The 22,624-nt window shown below is 39.0% G+C and overlaps 2 long non-coding RNA genes across 2 annotated transcripts; both read left to right on the top strand.

The window, feature by feature from the left end:
* Positions 1-10,594: 10,594 nt before the first annotated feature.
* LOC129756239 (uncharacterized) lies at positions 10,595-11,059 on the top strand. Its single transcript, XR_008739420.1, has 3 exons — positions 10,595-10,666; positions 10,727-10,814; positions 10,873-11,059. It is a non-coding gene; the product is annotated as an uncharacterized LOC129756239 (long non-coding RNA).
* A 2,797-nt stretch (positions 11,060-13,856) lies between these two features.
* On the top strand, positions 13,857-14,905 carry LOC129756237 (uncharacterized). The gene is made up of 4 exons (XR_008739418.1): positions 13,857-14,486; positions 14,546-14,628; positions 14,689-14,776; positions 14,835-14,905. It is a non-coding gene; the product is annotated as an uncharacterized LOC129756237 (long non-coding RNA).
* Positions 14,906-22,624: the final 7,719 nt, after the last annotated feature.

Here is a 22,624-nt window from a genome sequence, read left to right as displayed (position 1 = left end):
TCATATCTAATTAGACAAAAAAGTTATTAGCCGTTTAACAAGGGTGTGTCTTTTAGCATTGATAAACAATTAATTCAATTGACACCACTACTTGTGCCCCGTGAAGTATTGCTTGATAGTAGTCATGCAATACCTCACAAGGCACCCAGCAGTGGTGTCAATTGAATTTGTTGTTTATCAACGCCAAAAGACATACCCCTGTTAAACGGCTAATAACTTTTTTGTCTAATTAGATACGAAGTTACGATCTTCGACAAGATTGTTCAGCAGAAAATTTCCTTTGAAGAATTAATAAATTGGCACGAAAACCATTAGCAGGCTCGGTTGCACAGAAGAAACAAAAATGATGATGATTTTTCAGTACAAAATATTCAATTTTCCCATTCAAACCTAAAAGTCCAAATTTACTCATGTAAATGTTACTTTAAAATTCTGCAAAAAATCAAGGATGACGTTTAATTGATCGGCCTAGCGGTGAAAAATGATGTCCTTTTTAGTAGGGGCATCTAAAGATTATGATTTTTTTTTATAGGTGGATAGAAGGTTAGATGAAATGAAAGAGGTTGAAAATGAACGGGTAGAATTTATCTGAGTTAAAGGGAGTATATCTGAGCGATCACATATCATCTTTTTGTTCGTCCGCACTGCAAGCTTTCCCTTGTGGGGCGGACGCTTGGCCTACTAATGTGTGGTGGTAGATGCAACTCTATCTGTATCTACCGCTTCATAGTAGTAGGCCCGTGAGGAACAAAAATTTGATATGTGATGATATGCTTCTAAATAAATTCTACCCGTTCATTTTCAACCTCTTTCATTTCATCTAACCTTCTATCCACCTATATATAAAAAAAATTTTTTTTTCATAATCTTTAGATGCCCCTACTAAAAAGGACATCACTTTTCACCGCTAGGCCGATCAATTAAATCTACAAATATAAATTACGGTGATTAATCCATCATAAAAATCAAGGATGAGTTTTGAAGCAACACGAAGCTTTTAAGACCCCAGGGTTTTAGAAATTCAAAAATTACCCCAAATCGACTCAGTCTAATACCACAGCTCTTATTTATTTTTTTAATTGTACAATGTACATCCTCTACCAACACTGTTGGTGTAAAGCTATATTTCGGACAATTACCAATGTATTTTAAATAAATATTTTTATAATTCAGCTAACAGTCTGGGGTGAGATGCAACAAAATGCAAATCAACTAGACACCTTATAAAGCTAGTAGAATGTTTTGTAGTATTTTTTACCCTTAGATGTACGCTGCATCTTTATGCTTTTTCTAATGTAAGCATTTTAGGCAGAAATAAATTGTAAAATTCAATTTGAACCATCTCAAAAATCGCTGGATTTGATGTTTTATGAGTTATGGCATCATCAATGTATCGAAAACTTTATATTTTCAAAAGTTTTCATTTGATTTTTTATTAAAAACAAATTTTTCTGCAAGTTACCCCTTTTCCGAGAAAGGTGAAAATCACATGTTTTAAGAGAATCAAAAATAACTGGCGAAACCAATAATTTTTATGGCTACGTCAATTTGATGTCCCATTAACCTTAAAACATATTATCGCGATATAACGCGTTTTTTACTTTAACTTGTTGACTCGGGGCGAACAGAGCACCATTGGTCGGGGCACGATGCGCATTTTCTGCTATAGAATCTTGTAGCAAATTCCACTCGATAAAGTCAACTGAATTAAAGGGTGATACGGTCAAAATTTGGTCAAGGGAAAACGCGTGTAAATCGGTGAAATCGTTTATTTAAAAAATCAAATTAAATTTCTTTTTCAAGTTTAATTAGTATTAAATTCAGGAAAAATATTCAGTTAGGCTTAACCCCTGCCATCAGATTTCGTACAGCCACCTCGTCCACTGTCTTCGCCGCAGAAGGCCAGTTTGCCTTGAACTGCTGCTCGTCCTTAGTAGTTTTTTGGTCTTCTTTAGGTTCCGCTTGACAATATCCCAGTATTTCTCAATTGGGCGGAGCTCTGGCGTGTTGGGAGGGTTCTCATCCTTCGGAACCACCTGCACGTTGTTCGCGGCGTACCACTCCATGGCCTTTTTACCGTAATGGCAAGATGCCAAATCCGGCCAAAACAGTACGGGACAATCGTGTTTCTTCAGGAAAGGCAGCAGACGTTTATTCAAATACTCTTTCACGTAAATTTCTTGGTTGACAGTCCCGGAAGCTATGAAAATGCTGCTTTTCAAGCCACAGGTACAGATGGCTTGCCAAACCAGATATTTCTTCGCGAACTTTGACAGTTTCATGTGTTTGAAAATATCTGCTACCTTTCCCCTTCCTTTTGCCGTATAAAACTCCTGTCCCGGAAGCTGCTTGTAGTCGGCTTTGACGTAGGTTTCGTCGTCCATTTCCACGCAGTCAAACTTCGTCAGCATCGTCGTGTACAGCCTCTGGGATCGCGCTTTGGCCGTCGTATTTTGTTTGTCATCGCGATTTGGAGTCACTACCTTCTTGCTAGTCGATAGTCCGGCTCGTTTTTTGGCTCGATGCACGGTTGTAGACTATACACCCAGCTTATTTGCGGCATCTCGGCGAGAGAGGTAGGGTTTCGCTTGAAACTACCGGCAACTTTCTTTGTCGTCTCAGCGGCTTCCGGTTTTCGATTTCCCCTCGATCCAGACTTCATGGCTGTCGACAAACGTGCTCCAAACACTTCAATTACATTTGTAACGGCAACTTTGATTTGGCAACTTTTAGCGATTTTGCCAGCTTTGCGTGCGAGTGCGCGAGCAAAACTTTGATACCTTTCATATTCATGAAATGGCAGACATGTCTCAGAAAATGCTATTTGTGTAGCCGATAATTGCGAGCGCGACACTCTCTCGCTCGATAGGCCGTTCCGAGTCGATAATCTCTCTCTATCATCTTCGCTACACGCATACACACGACAGCTAAGCTGAGCTGCTGTCGTGCCGTGCGTGAGCGGCAGTCAGTTATCTAAAGATATTAGGTGAGATAGGTCGCGTGTCTCCCGTTCAGCCAGTGCAGTGTAAAGTATAAGTTCCACAATGGCGAATCCAGCCAGGAGATTTTTTATTCGGCTGAACGGGAGGCACGGCTTTTGTGTTTCAGTTCGTTTTTTGTTTTGGTAGTGAAGTGAGTGTTGGAACCTGTGTTTATTTCCGGTAAGTTGTTTTTTCTATTAGAATTTGGAAGAAAGAAAGAGCAATGGGACGATGATAGCAATAAATTTTCGTCCCTTTACAAGAATTGCATTTTAAGAATTGCTAATTTCGCACGTTTGGCGTTTGTTATTCAAACCATCATCAACCCAAGAAGGACAAGAAAAGTTTGATTCAGTGGCTGTGCTGTGGCGAAGTGTCATTCCTTGTGCTTCTTCTTTTTCTAGTTTTTTTTTTTCGTCCATCTGTTTTATTTAGGCACACATTCATGTTGGTCCGCCAAAGTGAGCTAGACCATGAAGTGGCTGGTTGAATTATCGAAATGATATTTTCTGATGCTGCAGTTTTGTTTATTTTATGGAACGAAATCGTTTCAAAGTGCGAAATAGGTTGAATTGGACGAAGGCCGGGTTTTTATGATTTTTTTTAAATTTTCAATGGTTCAATAGTTATGATTATAAAAAAAATGAATGAGTAATTAAATCTAACATAATAGGAAAACAGTGAAAATGACACTATTAATAACGATGAAAATTCAGAATGAAAAACAAAGATATTGATAAATTTTGGTTTTTCATAAATAACATGACAATCACGCATTGGGTTTTCTTCTTTAAGAGTTGATGGCTATAAGATCAAGATTTCTTTCCACCCAGAGTGTTTGAAATTTTCATAAAGCAGCTATAAAATAAGTTAAAGCACAAAAAAAAAATCAAGAAAGTTTCGATACTTTTTAACTTCACAATCCAAATTTAATGTGGTTTTATTAACAGATAAATTTTTCTTGTTTCTGAGAATGAATCAGCATAATCTTAATTGAGTTGAAATAAGAAATTTGAAAACTCTGATCTTAGAAAAAATCAAGTTGATGGGTCAAGTTCAAGTAACTAACTGCAGATAACATATATTTTAATTACAAAAATCTGTTAGGAGCTAGATCAAAATAAAACTTTCCTCAATTTCATGAAATGCAAAAATTATACAGAAAAGTGGTTCTCCTGCTTCAGCAAATGATGAATTAAAAATAAAATTTGCCCATAAAAAAAAAAAGGTCCAACAGAAAAAGGTGAGACGAAAGGTCTACATCTGAACAATCGTTGGAACGGGAGGTCCAACAGAAAAAGATGAGACGGAAGGTCTACATCTAAACAATCGTTGGAACGGGAGGTCCAACAGAAAAAGGTGAGACGGAAGGTCTTCATCTGAACAATCGTTGGAACGGGAGGTCCAACAGAAAAAGGTGAGACGGAAGGTCTTCATCTGAACAATCGTTGGAACGGGAGGTCCAACAGAAAAAGGTGAGACGGAAGGTCTTCATCTGAACAATCGTTGGAACGGGAGGTCCAACAGAAAAAGGTGAGACGGAAGGTCTACATCTGAACAATCGTTGGAACGGGAGGTCCAACAGAGAAAGGTGAGACGGAAGATCTGAACAATCGTTGGAACGGGAGGTCCAACAGAAAAAGGTGAGACGGAAGGTCTACATCTGAACAATCGTTGGAATGGGAGGTCCAACAGAAAAAGGTGAGACGGAAAGTCTACATCTGAACAATCGTTGGAACGGGAGGTCCAACAGAAAAAAGGTGAGACGGAAGGTCTACATCTGAACAATCGTTGGAACGGGAGGTCCAACAGGAAAAAGTCGAGACGGAAGGTGTACATCTGAATAATTGGAACGCAAAGTCCAAAAGGTCTGTTAGAATAAAATGATATTAGTTTCTCTGTAAGGTGGGGAGGAACCTTTTAATAATATCTATATTTGAAACCTTTAGGCTTTAGGGAGAACTTAAGCAAGAGAGAAAAGCATAGTTTATAGAAGAACTAAATTTTACCATTGGTTCGGAAAGCACAACCAGAATTCAGGGGCGTTAAATTACAATTGAAGTCAATATCTGAAACGAACAAAACATTCGTTCGCAAAATGAAGGATGAAGTGTAATGATTTAGATTCACTGCTTGAGGAAGAAAATGATGCCATGAAATGCCTGAAAAGTATGCCGTTTGACTATCAAACCTCCATCTTATGTTTTTTATTCAAAATTTTATGGCGGTATGTCTTACTTAAGGAGAAATACCACAAAATGAGATGGAAATCGTGTTCAGATTAAAATTTTGAACTCGATTTGGTTTTTTTTCTTTGCATTTTTGTGTAGGGGGGAGATGTGTAGCCGATAATTGCGAGCGCGACACTCTCTCGCTCGATAGGCCGTTCCGAGTCGATAATCTCTCTCTATCATCTTCGCTACACGCATACACACGACAGCTAAGCTGAGCTGCTGTCGTGCCGTGCGTGAGCGGCAGTCAGTTATCTAAAGATATTAGGTGAGATAGGTCGCGTGTCTCCCGTTCAGCCAGTGCAGTGTAAAGTATAAGTTCCACACTATTCAAGGAACTTTTTGAAACTTCAAGCTCATAGAAGGCTATTTAAGAACCAATTTGTAACTTTTGTACTGAATGGATGTGATTGACATGTCACAAAAAAGGCTATTTGAGGAAATTTTTGGAACTTCAAGTCCATACAAGGCTCTTTGAGGCCCTATGTGTTACTTTAATACTGAGTGATGCGATTGCCGTGTCATAAAAAGGCTATTAGAGGAACCTTATGTAACTTTCATGCTAGCATTCGAGAATATCCGGTACCAATTCCATTTGGAACCTTTGTTCAGCGAAACTCGAACTTGGCATGCGTTTAAGTAGATATGGGACTTTTGGTTGCTTGGGTAACTTTTGATAGCATTTTTCGAGTACATTCTTTAACCCTTTAATGCATAATTTTGTTTTAAAACAACACTAGTCTAAATCCAAAAATCTCGAAATCGCTTGGATACTTTGAAGTGATGTATTGATAAAAAAAATGCTCAAGAGATCAATAGAAATTAGCCCATGGTATTTTTATTACGGTATTTTAATGTATACGTGTGGGATATCGAACATAGTACGCGGAAAATTACAAAAATCAAATATATATTTATTTTTTTTTTTGAAAAAAGTAGTTTTTTTTTAAATCGTTGTGATTTCTTTAGATATGCAAATTCTTACAATTTTTTCAATCTCAATTAATCACAAAAACCTTGTTCCACCCAACTAGCAAGGTTTGGAAAAAAAATGCAAAATCGTATTGAAATGAATTAAAAATTTCTAAAATTATTTTTAAAATTCGACAGGCCATAACTTTTATATTACTCAAAATAACAACCTCAAACCTGTTCAGTTGTGTTGTTCCATTTAAAATGTTAATATTTCACTGAATCAATTTCTGATATTCTCATCTAAAAAAGTCATGCATTAAAGGGTTTAATATCTATCAACAGGATCGATTTTTCCTTTCCAAAATTCGATAGTCCAAATTTTTCCCATACGTCCAATGAAACCCTACTGTGTGTATTTTGAACTTCATTCTTACCGAAACAGGTTGGGCCAATTACATTTGTCGATTGTGGTGGAACTCCGATTGATTTAATTGGTGGTCATTTAAAGCATGTGTTAGAACATGCAAATAAATCTTCTTTCTCGAGGGATTTGGGAAAGGGACATGTTGAATATATGTAGAAGATTCGCGATTTACTGCACGCACAACAAGCGTTTCCTTCGAATGGGTATCATAACAATGGTTGGCGTATATTTTCAAAAAAAGGCCAGTTTTATCAAAGTGTTTTCGATTTTTCCAGGATATGAAAACTCCCTCAATCTTCAAAATAAAACCCAGAAGTGATGAAGCTGAAGACCTCGAAATTTTGGATACAGCCATGCGGCCAGCACTGACCATAGCTCAGGGTCTCGGGTCAGCTCCCTACCCTATAAAGGCACTTAATCCGGATAAGGATACCAAACGGTGGCAGGAAATTTGCTACGGGGTGCTCCAGTTCTGTCTGGGTCTGCTGTTGGTAATAGGGGGTGCGGTTGGATTTTACTGGAAGCGTAAATGGCGATTTGAAAAGTTGAATATTCCGTTTTTCACCTTCATTCTGTACAACTGCGAAATGATACTAGGATTAGTTTGCAGTGCAATCGTCACCACGGCATGTCAATGGAAACGAAGCCATTATGATGAAATCATCAATCGATTACTGCGAACGCTTAAGGCATTCCGAACTATTGACGAAAAGAAAGATTTAGCCTGGTTGCGATATCAGATGAACAAACTGGTTCTCTTTATCGTGGCGTATTGGTGCATAGTTCTCGTGCTGGAATGCGTCTGGAACAAGGAAGTCTTTATAATACTGAGCACTATTTTGATCTATTTCATTCCGAATACTATTCATACGATAAGTTTACTGCAATATGCATTCGTCATTTTATTCGCTTATGAAAAGTGCAAAGCTATAAATGGTGTAATTTTTTCCTTACGTTACACCTTGAAGTCCGATCTTCCCAGTCATTCCGACACATTGGAACTTCTGAGAAAAGAACACATGTTGCTACATCGGTTGGTTTACAAAGTCAACCAAGAGTATGGCGTTTTGAACATAGTAGCGATGGTTCTGATGCTAACTGGAACCAGTATTACTTGCTTGGAGGTGTACCAATACACAAATTTAAACAATTTTACATTCGAGGCCATGATTTATCTTGTCTATTCAATTCTCTGGGTTATAATGCATATCTGCAAAATGCTTCTCATACTGTATCCCAATCATTTGATGGAAAATGAGGTAAGAATCATGAACTTGACGAATTTAAAATGAAAAGAATAAAACTTTGTATATTTTTAGAGAGAATACACCGGTTTGCTTCTACAAGCTATTCCTCTATCAGATAATGAGCAGTTCAAAATAGAGGTGGGAAACTAATATTAATTAAATAAAATAAACAATGCCATTAGTAATTATTTTATCCATCAGGTGGCCGTCTTCACACGACAAATCATGCATCAGAAGGGTCCTTACATGGCCTGTGGAATTGTAGCACTTGATCTCAAACTACTAGCAAGCGTGAGTACATTAAAATGACCGAATCAAAAAGATAAAATTATTTTTTTTTATTGGTTTCAGATACTTGGGGCTCTGACTACGTATCTGGTTATTTTGATACAGTTTGCTAAATCGGACGACTCTAAACCAGAATCAACAACAACACCAGCACCCTAAGCCATGGTCATTCGATGTAAAGATAGCCGTTTTTTATTATGGCATCCATCACGGGGCATTTGCAGTTTGCCACTTTTTGTGATAGGTTTGTAAATTGTGTGAAAATTGTTCGAGTGTCAATTTTGAATTTAAAATTTTCGAAAAAAAAAATAAAATTTTCTATAAATATTTTTAATCAATGCTTCACAAATCTTGTTAAATTCCTTTCATATTTCAAAGAAAAATATTTCGAATAAGTTATCCACCATATTCAATATGAACGATATGTGTCGTTCAATGAAAAAAAAATGGTTAAAATGGGTTGAATTTGAACATGGAGGTGAATCGGGGCTCAAATGGAAAAACAAAAAAAAATTGTGATTCAAATGTCAAGTAATCTAATTTCCTTTCTTTTCAAGGTAAAAGCAAATATTAACACAATTTACTGTAGGTATGTTGCTAGAACAAATTAAAAAAAGAATAGTTATTTGAAGCATCAAAAATCGTCAAATTTCATATCATGACAAGTGTTGTTCGGCATCACTTCAAATAGTCATGTGACATGTCTACATGTTTGATTTATAGTGAAGAATTCTTTGAACATAATTTTAGTGAAAAAAAAGACAATTCATTCAAACTGCTTTGAACGATGACACATTTTAACCAAATATTCTTTGGCCCAATAATCGTGAGGTTAACCGGTAAAAGGTTTGAAACCCCCCGAAATTGTCGAAAGTAGTTTAGAGCTGATTCTAGAAGAAAAGGACTTTCAGTTCAGCTTCGACAGGAGAAATAAAAATCTACATACAGTGAGCAAAACTAGAATAGTACCACTATGTGCTTTGCTTGTTAAAATATGAATGATTGAAAATCATCAAAATTTCTTGAACACTTTGTTTTAAATTGATCAACGGATAAATCAAGCATGAGTTTACTTTTTTTGAACGAAGCAATTAGCGTTGAGGACCAAAAATATGAAAAAGATGTGAATTGCGAATAGTACCTTTTTTTCTACAAAAATTAAGATTACTTCCAAAAAATTACTGATTGTAGGAGAATCATAATGCTTCTAAAAACTATTTGAATGGATAACGGCATTTTTAGACGTTTACTAGTATTCCAAAGGTTTTGACGGGGTTTAAAAATGATTTTCCTCTAGCACCAAGAAATTTGCCATTTGAGGTTTAATTCTTTATCAAATTGCTTATTTTTTACATTAACATGACGTGAAAAGGTGAAAAACATATTCTCGGCTAACTTTGAATCACAAAAAAACAGGTTTTGATTCAAAAGCTTTGCAGTAAACCATACTTTTTGCAGTTCAAGTCGTAGATAGCAGCACTATCTTGCAGCTAAAACTAAATTAAGTCTCAATATTGATTTTCAGGGTTTATTTAGGCCCATCTTCATCATTTCGATGGAGTTTTTCAACACAGTTTTGTTGGAGTTCACGCTGAAAGAAGCTTTCCTGGATTTGCAAAAATTTACCAGCACAGAAATTCACCACAGCCGAAATTTCTGCTAGTTTCAATCCGATTCAATTGCAAATCATATCAATAATACTGCTAGCCATCTGGTTCATCAAACACCATCGAAAAGTACAACATTATTTTGATTATCGGTCCCAGGAATCCTCATTTAAGGGGGGGGGGGCCTTTTAGAAAACAGGATTTGTCCACCGCAAATCCTGTTTTCTAAAAGGGGGGGGGGGGTTCAGAAAAACATGTATTAAAAATATTTTGCTCTGATTTTTTGACTTCAGATGATTCTGTGCTGAGATACAGTGTCCACCGCAAATCCTGTTTTCTAAAAGGCATCCTCGAAAGTGCTCCGTCACCGGCTCATTTTTCAATATTTTTCTACGAAAAAAAATTACTAAATGTTCTTTTAACAATGCTTTGTATAATGCAAAAAATTTGAATACATTTGTTTGAACGATAGCTCTAGAAACAAATCGTGAAAATGGTGTTTTTTTACCCGTTAGACCCTACCCCCCCTTAAGTGGCCTTGTTGCAATTTTAATTATAAGATTTTGTGATCTTAGAATTTCCAACGCGTTTGTCGGCGCGACTAGCAACCCTGCTGTCACCGGTTGAAAAATTACGAATCACCCTGTGCTGCTGCCGATGCAAAACCGTTTTTTCACTCGGCTCACTCTTGTTTCTACCGCCAAATATATCAGTGCCGTTTCTTAGCTAGATTAGCAATTAGTTTTACCTAGTTGAAGTCCCGTGAAAGTTTAATCCGCGTTTTTGTAGTTTGTGACATCTTATCGCCAAGATATTTACTGGAAAATCGATGTAAGTAGGATGTTTTTGGAAGTGCAAAAACCTATTTTGATTGTCGTATCTTAACGTAGTTTCGCCAGGACTCCATTCGAAATCGACGCACATTTCACCTAGTTCTACTGAAAAGGAACCGAAACTCCCGATCTCCTTTCCCGTAAGTAGCAAACTTTAAGTTAATGACAGAATCATTGAATTGTATTCGTTTTAATATTAGGAGGCTAATATTCGTGCGGCCACCAGGCAAACCGATCAATAATCCGGGAAGCGAAGCGCAGGCTTAGTTAGGCTTTTCACACTAAAATGTAAGTGGCGCAAAATTGTTGACTAAGCGTAATAACTGAACATAACCTCCGTTTTCAGTTTTGAAGCTGATTATTTTTAATAAACACCATCTGCTATCAAACATTAGTGGTTTGGTCTGCGTTTACTTCCGGAAGAATCAACATTCTTCAAAAATTTTAATCCACGATGAGTCTGATCGGAAACGATGTTGGTCAACGAGGAGGAGATCCGGAACCAGCGCGAACAACAAGAGGCGAGGAATCTAACCTCAATTATTGTCCAGCTTGTGACAAATCGGAGTCATTTGATGACATGTGCCAATGTGATTCGTGCCTGATTTGGTGGCACTATAGCTGTGCTGGTGTTGGCGCATCAATAGCGGACCGGGATTGGGAATGCCGGAACTGTACCCTCCGGAAGAAGGCCCCAAGCGTGAACAGCAAAATTTCTATCTCCAGCCGAGCAGAATCGTTGCGTCGGCTACGTGAGCGGCAGGAACTTGAGCTCCAGCGAGTGTCGCTGGATATGCGGCAGCGTTTTCTTGACGAACGGGAAGCGCTGATGAACGAAACCGGTTCTAACAGGAACGATCATCGAACGGAGGAGTGGGTAGCCAACCTGGTCCCAACTGCTGGTGCAGTGGGTGGCGAGCCTGCTCCATCAACAGCAGCGTTGCTAGGTGAAATGTCACGATGCTTTGTGACGATGCAACGTCAAATGCAAGAGAGTGCAGGTGAGCACCAACCGACGCAGGCACAGCTGATGAGTATGCGGAGCCAACTCAAGCAGTGTCGAGAACTTATTTCAATGATGGCAACCGGGGGAACGAACAACGTTCTTTCGGTAGGCAGCCAGTCGGGTTCAGAGCGACGGCAGCTCGCTCAACCGGCAGCAAGTAGCAACATGGCAGCCAAGCAGACAGGTCAACATGCTTTGAAGTCACTCACCGGGACAGTGCCGAAAAGGAAATCGGTTACCATCGAAGCTCCTGAGTTAGAGGGAAGTATTGGACCACTTGGTAAGTGTCAAGCCTTTGATTATGCTACAAATATTAAAAGCCCCACAACATATGAATCAGCCTTGGTGATTGGGCAGCAGCGAAACCATGTCGCGCCCCCAGAACCCGATATTTTAGAGCAGCAGCGCAATATGGTCGCGCGCTCCACCCACACAGATGTAAACAAATTTGAACCCCAATATCAATCCCCATTTGCAAACATTGAGACTGCACATCGACGACAATCTGGCAATGCTAATTCAGTGCCAACGATGGTTCAACAGCCCTTGTTTAATTTTCAACAAGTCCCCCCAACGACGGTGAAAGAGTCATTTGCACAACATTTACCCCCACAATTAGGAGTGTCGCAGCAATTTATGCCTGATCAATTAGCGCACTCGTTGCCCAATTTAGTGCCTCAGTATGTGCAATATAATATCGTACCAACTACTATTCCTTCTTTGCCACCTTTGACGTCTTTGCCCATTGCGACGTCACATGCAAGCCAATTGCCAACATTTCGACCAACACAAATCCACCAAACCTCCCAGTCAAAAGAAAACTTTTTGCCCCAATCAATCCCGCGAAGTGATGGAACCAGAATTCAGTGCACTCCAAGGAACGATTTCGGTGCGCCAACGAACTTGACGCCCCAGCAGTTAGCAGCCAGGCAGTCGTTTTCACGGGATTTGCCTTACCTTTCCGGTGATCCAGCGGAGTGGCCGATATTCATCGCGAACTACGACTACACAACGGCGGTGTGCGGTTTCTCGAATGGCGAGAACATGCTGCGTCTACAACGATGCTTGAAAGGACAAGCCCTGGAGGTGGTGAGGAGCAGCTTAGTACTTCCGGCCACAATACCTCATGTCATCGAAACGTTGCGATTGCGGTACGGGAGGCCAGACCTGTTGATCAACAACCTGCTGCAGAAGGTGCGAGCGATTCCAGTACATCGGGTGGATAAGTTGGAAGGGTTGATTGAATTCGGAACAGCAGTACAAGCGCTGTGTCACCACATCGAAGCGGCAAACGAGTATGACCAGTTATTCAATCCTCAACTGCTTCAAGAGTTGATTGCTAAATTACCAGATGAATCCCTCAATACTCTTGTGAAACAGATGTTCATCATTGACGACGTTGAAGCAGCGATGTCGAAGGCTCAATCGGAAGAAGATACGCAGGCACTAGCGATTCTGGAGCAGACCACGAAGCGTGCTGGTGATCGCTTCGGGACAGGTCCACTGAAGGTACATGACGATGTAGCCCTCCCGGTTAGCTATGGCATGACCAAGCGGCGCTTGGAATGCCCCGAAAGAAGAATGTCCTGTGAAGAGAAGCTGAATGAAAATCTGAAACTGACAACGGCGATGAAGACCATCTATGAGCAGCTCCAGCTAGAAGTCTACCCGGGGGAGATCGATGCTTTCCAAGAAGGCGATAACGTTCCGGAAAAAAGTACGCTCACTCGACGTGTACCATTTCTCAACGAAAAAGTAGTGTTCCGGAACAGTAGCGAAATTTGTAAGCCAGAAATGGTTTCCTGCGACATCCTATTCCCAGAGATTCTACCACAGAAACTGTACTCCCGTTCTGGCCTCTGTATCGTGACTCAATGTGTTATCCGAAGCTGTATGGCCGTGCGAGCCATGCATTTTGAGGCGGTGTCCCCACTCTCCGCAACTTTCTGTGTTCTGGAATTCGGACGGTTTGAGGGACACCGCGGTGCATCGGTTAAATTCTTCAGCAGCTTCGGGACGAACTACGTTGGGGCGTCAAGATTAGTTCTGCAGCAGATCAACCAAAGGCTCTTTAACACTTTTACGAATGTCGAGTGGAAGTTCAATCATCTGGGGGCACCGCACCTAGGGGGCGTGTGGGTAAGACTGGTGACGTCTATCAAGGTGGCAATTGAAGATGGGTACTCTGAGGGAGAACTAGACCACGGGGGGTTCAATAAATTAGTGGTGGAGGCTGAAAGCATTATCAATACAAGGCCTCTGACCTACCTACCTTTCGAATCATCCGAATTCGAAGCTTTAATTTCAAACGATTTATTTTTGGAGTGTTCGAACTATTCCAAACAATTCACGGTTTCAATCGAAAACCAACGAAACCTTCGGAAGACATGGGGTCTCCTACTACAGGAACTCGATATCCTGTGGGGACGCTCGGCGAAGGAATACCATCATTCTCTACGACATCAGGACAACTGGTTCCAAAGGGCGGAACCGATCGAAATTAGCAACTTGGTCTCGATCCTGGACCTAAGAAGCCGCAACGGCTGGGTACGAGGACATGTGGAGATAGGCTTTGGATACCATGGCCAAGCCTGTACAGCAGTGGTGGACACTACGAATGGTGTTGAAGCGAGTTCATAACCTTGCTCGATCGGATGTGAGTAGCGGAGAACAGTGCAGTCTCAGAGACCGCTGAGATGCACCCGGGGGAGGATGTCGGCGCGACTAGCAACCCTGCTGTCACCGGTTGAAAAATTACGAATCACCCTGTGCTGCTGCCGATGCAAAACCGTTTTTTCACTCGGCTCACTCTTGTTTCTACCGCCAAATATATCAGTGCCGTTTCTTAGCTAGATTAGCAATTAGTTTTACCTAGTTGAAGTCCCGTGAAAGTTTAATCCGCGTTTTTGTAGTTTGTGACATCTTATCGCCAAGATATTTACAGGAAAATCGATGTAAGTAGGATGTTTTTGGAAGTGCAAAAACCTATTTTGATTGTCGTATCTTAACGTAGTTTCGCCAGGACTCCATTCGAAATCGACGCACATTTCACCTAGTTCTACTGAAAAGGAACCGAAACTCCCGATCTCCTTTCCCGTAAGTAGCAAACTTTAAGTTAATGACAGAATCATTGAATTGTATTCGTTTTAATATTAGGAGGCTAATATTCGTGCGGCCACCAGGCAAACCGATCAATAATCCGGGAAGCGAAGCGCAGGCTTAGTTAGGCTTTTCACACTAAAATGTAAGTGGCGCAAAATTGTTGACTAAGCGTAATAACTGAACATAACCTCCGTTTTCAGTTTTGAAGCTGATTATTTTTAATAAACACCATCTGCTATCAAACATTAGTGGTTTGGTCTGCGTTTACTTCCGGAAGAATCAACAGCGTTTAAGCGATACGAAGATTTTATTTCTGGACCGAAATCACTCAGCACACCTTAATTAATTCAGGATATTCGAAAATGGGTCGCAATTTCGTTTAACAGGAAGATAGTGTTTCCCTCTACGACTTAAAACTGAAAAACTGCTCTGTTTGGCTTAACAAGACTCGTCACAAGAGGCGCAGACACCAAATTAAAAAAAATTTGAAATATCTGGAAAAACTTATGTGTCCGTTTTACCCGACCTTGAAGTGTCCTTCTTACTCGACCTAGAAACTTTTTTTTCAAGACAATTTTTGCTCGAGCTCGTCAACCAATATTCGGTGGTTTTCCTCCATATGGTCAATGAGAAGCTTAATAAAGATTCCACCGTTGAAAACGCTTGAAATTTCCGATTATGTTGGGAGTTATGGACTATTTTCTTAGAAGAGAAAATTACATCGTATGGTGTGTGGTATCCTGACAAACGGGGTAAACTGCCAGAGTATAACAGAGTATAAAAAGAAAGCATATTCGAGAGCAGGGCTCAGTCTCGACAGGACCAGCAAGCTGTTCAGATGGGAATATCACATTGGCGATCCGCCAGACCACTACCCCTTTGAAGAAAGAGAAGTCTGGACTTGATTTGCTGTGAGGAAGGGGTAGTGTTTGGATCTGATGGTGCGAGCAATTTGAGAGGCGCTCCAAAATAAGCCGCGAGAAGCTCGGAAGGCGCTGTAAGAGGTACGGGTACGAAAGGCGCCACCAAAGGAGCTGCGAGAAGCTAGGGAGGCGTTACGAGGAACGCTGCAAGAGGTGCAAAAGGTGCTGCCAGAGCTGCAAAAAGTGAGACTGAGAGGGTGCTGCGATATGAGAGGGTATGCGATTTAAGAGGTGTTTGTGACGCGGTTGTGAAAACAGCAATAGATCTGTGCGAAAAGTGTTGCGCAAAATGTGGCGTGCAAAGTTCTGCAGTGAATTTTGAAAAGGAAAAATTAAAACACTAGTCTGGGTTAGGCCCAAGGCAGTGTTATTATTTGCAGTCAGGGTTAGCCCAAGGCGCAAATTAATGAAACAAAAACACTAGTCCGAGAAAAGCTCAAGGCAGTGTTGATATTTGCAGTCGGGATTGGCCCAAGGTGCAAATGTAAGAAACGAAACACTAGTCCGAGAAAAGCTCAAGGCAGTGTTCAATTTTGCAGTCGGGTTTAGCCCAAGGCGCTAGTGAGGAAGAAAGATGTAGAGAAAGAAATGAAAAGAAAGGCGATGGACAGAAAAATGAGGTATGGAAAGATGATTGGAAGAAATATAATGAAAAAGGATATAATGGGTAAAGGAAGAAGGAGAGAGGAATGATAATGGAAAGAGAAAGACAATTTGGAGAGAAGGATAATCGAAGAGATAGATGGTGGAGAGAAAGTTGATGGGAAGAGAAAGATATTGGAGAAAAATATTATTAAGAATATGGAAGGAAAAGATAACGGATATAACAATGAGGAAATTGTTGTAGGAAAAAAAAAATGATAATCATTAAGCTACAATTGAAAAGGAGGAAAAACATTCAACAATAACAACTCTTGAGGGAAAGGTGAATTGCAGATGTGAGAAAATCTCAGAGATAAGAAAACTATTTAAATTATGAATATAACGAAAATCAGATGAATAGATTAAGCGGAGACAAATCACTTCCATCTGTACCGTTGAGCCGTCAACACGTACGCCGGAGCATCGTATCGTTGCTGTGTACCTGCAGGAACATTTTTACATTATTTATTTTTTCCTTACCTGTTTTTCAATCAGCACTTTTCAGTGCTATAATTATTTTTATTTTCTTTTATTCATATTTTTCTCTTTTCTTTCCAGCATGGGGAAGTCTTCGGCCGGCTCAAGGGCCGGGAGAAAACGGATTGCTGAACCTAATCCAGGGCCATCTGCCAAAAAAGTTGAAATTTCCAATTCATTCGATGTCCTTCATAACATCGGTGATGAGGAAATATTCATATTTAATTCTGATAAGAGTACTAAGAAACCTTCTTCTTCTTATACTCTTAAAAACGAAAAGATTCCACCAATAACGGTCACGATTCCTGACTTCAATGCCTTTCGAAAAGAAATCGTCACTTCCGTCAAGGATGTGAAGATTTCTTTTCAGATCGGTCGAAGGGGAACTGCTCGTATATTGGCGGAATCTTTTAATGATTTTCAAAAGGTTTTAAATTATTTGAATAATAAAAAACACCAATTTTTTACGTACGACACTAGAAGTGATCGTCCATTTAAAGTTGTACTTCGTGGTCTCACTGGCGATCAGACACCGGATGAGATCACAGCTGAATTAAATTCTTTGTTAGGTTTTTCTCCAATTCAAGTAATTCAAATGAGGAAAAGAACCAACACGAATAATACCAGTAGTGTTGGTTTTGCTCCTGAACTTTATTTGATCCATTTTAAAAAGGATCAGGTTAATAATTTGCAAATTCTTGAAAAGGCTCGTCTTATGTTTCATTGTCGAGTCAAATTCGAACCTTTTCGTAAATCTTCTACCAATTTTCTTCAAAATATTACGCAATGTCGTCGTTGTCAAGCTTTTTGTCATGGCACTAAAAATTGTAGAATGAATGCCAGATGCATGTTTTGCGGCTCATTCGATCATGAAAAATCTAAATGCCTTTTTGCTGGTGATAAGCCAAAAACAGAATTTTTTAAGTGTGCGAATTGCGCAGGTAATCATTCCTCGAATTCTCTAGACTGTCCCGTTAGGGCAAAAATTGTTGCTTCTAGGAAAAATCCCAAAGTTTCCAGAAAAGTTTCTTCTCCTCCTTCCTCTTTTTCGTCTTCACACGTCAGACCGGCAAACAACCTGCCTGTTCGCAGTCAGCCTCGGCCTACATTGGAATCACGGCTGGGTAATACCCGAAGTGATTTTAATGTTACCTGGGCTGATTCTGCGCCCCAGACTCGTTGTTTATCGTTCTCAGAGGTGGTTGAAAATGGGTTTCCCTCTTCAGGTTTAACTAATAAAAATGGGAAAAAACCAAGTCTCAACGTTCATGCGAAGGCTTGGGAAAATCCCCGAAATTCAAATACTTGTTCTTCTCCTTCATTTTCTGATCCTAACAATTTTGTTGATTTGGGTGAGATAACTGAGGAAAAATTAAAATTTTTGCATCAAAATTTAATGGAAATGATGCAACTTATGTTGAAAGCAAATTCAATGTTTGAAGCTTTCCAAACTTCGTTTAATTATGCTAACAAAATTATTATGACTTTGCGATTCCCTCATGGATCCAAATAGATGTTTAAATATTATGAATTGGAACGCTAGATCTTTGCTGGCTAACCAAGATGAATTCTTTTTATTTTTGAAAACTCAAAACATACATATTGCTGCCATCACTGAAACTTTTTTAAAGCCAGACAATAACTTGAAAAGCAATGCTTTCTTTAAAATTTTACGAAATGATCGACTTGATCGACAAGGTGGGGGTGTAGCTATTGTCATCAATAGTCGTCTCAAATTTAGACTTCTTCCTTCTTTCAATACAAAAGTCTTAGAAACAATTGGAATTGAATTAGAAACTTCTATGGGGAAAATTATAATTGTTGCCGCATATTTGCCTTTCCAATGCAGCGGTGAACAGAAAAATTTTTTGAAGGGAGATTTACAAAAACTCACCAGAAATAAATCTAAATTTTTTATTATTGGTGACTTTAATGCAAAACACCGATCTTGGAATAATATTTCATCAAATTCAAATGGGAATATTTTGTTTAATGACTGCACTGCAGGTTATTATACTGTTGAATATCCTAATGGGCATACTTGTTTTTCTTCAATTAGAAATCCCTCCACAATTGATTTGGTTCTAACGGATTTAGGCGAGCATTGTAGTCAATTAGTTACTCATGCGGACCTCGATTCAGACCACCTTCCAGTAACATTTTCTTTATCCCAAAGTCCCATAGAAAACCCTTTAAAATCAGCTTTTAACTTTCAAAAGGCTAACTGGGAGCGATATATGAATTTTATTGAACGTAATTTGGATGTAAACGTTCCACTGAATTCAATAGAAGATATTGATTTGGCTGTAGAAAATTTGACAACTTCAATAGTCAATGCTAAAGCCGCTTCAATACCCAAAGTTAAACATAAATTTAATCAACCTTTAATTGATGATGATCTTCAGTTTTTGATACGACTGAAAAACATTCGTCGACGCCAATATCAACGTACTAGGGATCCTTATTTGAAATTAATTTATTGCGACCTTCAAAAAGAGATCAAACGTCGTTTAAATTTCATTCGTAATGAAAATTTTGCTAAAGCAGTAGAGGACATAAAACCCTACTCAAAGCCATTTTGGAAATTAACTAAAATTCTGAAAAAGCCCCAGAAGCCAATTCCTACTTTGAAAGATGGGGATAAACTTCTTTTAACTAATGCAGAAAAAGCTCGAAAATTAGCCCAACAATTTGAGTCTGCTCATGATTTTAATTTAACCGTTGTAAGTCCAATTGATGCTCAAATTTCCCTTGAATTTGATGATATTCTTTCTAAACAAAATGTATTTGAAAGTTCTTGTGAGACAAATATTGGTGAAATTAAATTGATTTTCAAAAAATTTAAAAATATGAAAGCTCCAGGGGAAGATGGGATTTTCTATATTCTTATTAAAAAGTTGCCTGAAAGCACTTTAAATTTTTTAGTTAAAATCTTCAATAAATGTTTTCATTTGGCTTATTTTCCCAATAAATGGAAAAATGCCAAAGTAACTCCAATTTTGAAACCTGGAAAAAGTGCTTCAGAGCCTTCAAGTTATCGACCAATTAGTTTACTTCCTTCTTTAAGTAAACTATTTGAGAGAGTTATTTTGAATAGAATGATGATTCACATCAATCAGAATTCTATTTTCCCTGATGAACAATTTGGTTTTCGTCATGGACATTCTACTACACATCAACTTTTGAGTGTAACTAATATGATTAACGCTAGCAAATCTGAAGGTTATTCAACTGGTGTTGCTCTTCTTGATATTGAAAAAGCTTTTGACAGTGTTTGGCACAAAGGTTTAGTAGCTAAATTAGCTCGATTTGATTTTCCTGTATATCTCACCAAAATTATTCAAAATTATTTGACTAGCCGAACCTTACAAGTAAGCTATCAAAATGCATGCTCTGAAAGGACACCCATTAGAGCTGGTGTCCCTCAGGGCAGTATACTTGGGCCAATCTTATACAATATTTTTACTTCTGATCTTCCTGATGTACCAGAAGGAAAAGGTAGAAGACTATTTGCTGATGATACTTTGCTTTCAGCCAAAGGTCGAAATTTACGGGTGGTACGCAGTAGATTGCAACAAAATTTAAATTCCTTTTTGAATTACTTGAAAATGTGGAAAATTTCTCCTAACGCTTCCAAAACTCAACTTATTTTATTTCCCCATAAGCCAAGAGCAAATTTTTTAAAACCTAATGAAAATCATTCCATAACTTTTAATGGGGTTTCATTAGAATGGTCTGATAACGTGAAGTACTTGGGACTTACACTTGATCGGAATCTTACTTTTAAAAATCACATTGAAGATATTCAATCTAAGTGTAATAAATATACTAAATCTCTTTATTCTCTCATCAACAGGAAATCCAGGTTGTGTCTGCGAAATAAGATGTTAATCTACAAACAGGTATTCCGACCAGCGATAATGTATGCAGTTCCGATTTGGTCTAGCTGCTGCACGACGAGGAAGAAGGCCATCCAGAGGATTCAGAACAAGGTTCTGAAAATGATTTTGCGGCTTCCACCTTGGCACAGCACCGAAGATCTTCATCGGATTGCAGGCATTGAAACTATCGAAGAGATGGCCAACAAAATAATCTCCAACTTCAGAGGCAAATCGATGCAGTCTTCCATCGCAGAGATTCGCTCTCTCTACAATTAGTTTAATTTTAGGATAGCTTTAGTTTTTAGTTTTAAGTTTAAAATATTTTTTACACGACAGGATGTTCTCCTTTATAAAAATGCTTGATTGCGCTCAGCAAATTTAAGTCAAATAAATAAATGTTAGTGATTATTTAACTATAGGGCTCTGAAAGTTCATTATTGAACTGAACACCTAATTTAATGTATTAATGTAATATAAATGTAATGATGAATTGGTACAAATAAAGATATATTTAAAAAAAAAAAAAGCGGAGACAAAAAGATCTAATTCAAGAGGATATTTGCTAGAAATAGATATAACAAATGCCTCAATGCAATGTAGAAGCATTTTGTGCAAGCGGAGGATGTGGTATCCTGACAAACGGTGTAAACTGCCAGAGTATAACAGAGTATAAAAAGAAAGCATATTCGAGAGCAGGGCTCAGTCTCGACAGGACCAGCAAGCTGTTCAGATGGGAACATCACATGGTGCTGCCTTGAAGTTTTTTTTTGTTTTGTTTACTATTCTGAGACTTTGCTAGCTGCAAATCAACAAAGGGTCTTGTAGAGAATATAGGAAATGTAGTATAGAAAGTATAGAAAAACATGAGTTTGATTAATTTAATAACTGATATGTGATTAATAATAATAATTCATATAATTCACAGTGAAGACGTACGTTGTCTGTGAAATCAGAAGCTAATCCAGATCAGTAGAACTGATATTGAACCAGTGTCCTCACTAACATTATTAAAAAAAAAAAAAGAAATCTCCCAGATGCGACGTGAGAGACAAGAGAGCGTCTATATAAATGAAATTGAAGAAACGAAACTTAACGAAATGAACGTGTGACTGTGTGTGTGTGCAATCGGAGCGGAAAAATATTATCGCTTCTGAACGAAATCGATGATAGAATTCAGTTGATAGAGAATTGCGTTGACGAAATGTTCGATCGTAAGCGACAGAGGAAAGCATTTCCGAACGTTTGATCAGGAATTAATCCTCCGGACTCGACAATGGCGCAGTTAACGCTCCCGGGGAAAAGATGATCTTGTTAAGATCAAATATTGATTCGTAACTGTCGGTTTAGTGTAAAGTGCTTTCGTGATAGGTTGTTTAGAATCATAAATAATCAACGTGTGAAGTGTTTGAGGAAGCCATTTTTGTAAGTATCGTGTGAAAGAAATAAAAGATGACCAGGAATTTTGAGACCTATTGGCAAAGTTGAAAAAACTTGGCAATACCTTGATGTGAAATTTGGTGTGTGATTATTTGTTTAGCTGACGGTAATAACCGCTTCGAGTTGTGATGAAATTCCAGAACTTTGAGTGGTTCTGGGTGATTTTGCTCCGAGTGGCAAAGTCACAAAGAATCTGAGTGATTCTGGCCTCGAGTGGCTTATTTTTGGCCCTGAGCGGCCGAGTACTTGCTCCGAGTGGCAAGTACATGAGAATCTTGAGCGATTCTTAGAAGCCTCGAGCGGCTTATTTTCGGCTCCGAGCGGCCGAGTACTTGCTCCGAGCGGCAAGTACAGAAGAATCTTGAGCGATTCTTAGAAGCCTCGAGCGGCTCATTTTCGGCTCCGAGCGGCCGAGTACTTGCTCCGAGCGGCAAGTACAGAAGAATCTTGAGCGATTCTTAGAAGCCTCGAGCGGCTTATTTTCGGCTCCGAGCGGCCGAGTACTTGCTTCGAGTGGCAAGTACAGGAGAATCTTGAGTGATTCTTAGAAGCAATGAGAAGCTTATTTTCGGCTTTGAGCAGCCAAGTACTTGCTTCGGATGGCAAGTATAAAAATGAAAAGATAAAACG

This window comes from Uranotaenia lowii, chromosome 3 (genome assembly GCF_029784155.1).
Source record: "Uranotaenia lowii strain MFRU-FL chromosome 3, ASM2978415v1, whole genome shotgun sequence".
Taxonomy (NCBI): Eukaryota; Metazoa; Arthropoda; class Insecta; order Diptera; family Culicidae; genus Uranotaenia; species Uranotaenia lowii.
This window is presented reverse-complemented; position numbering and strand designations above follow the sequence as displayed.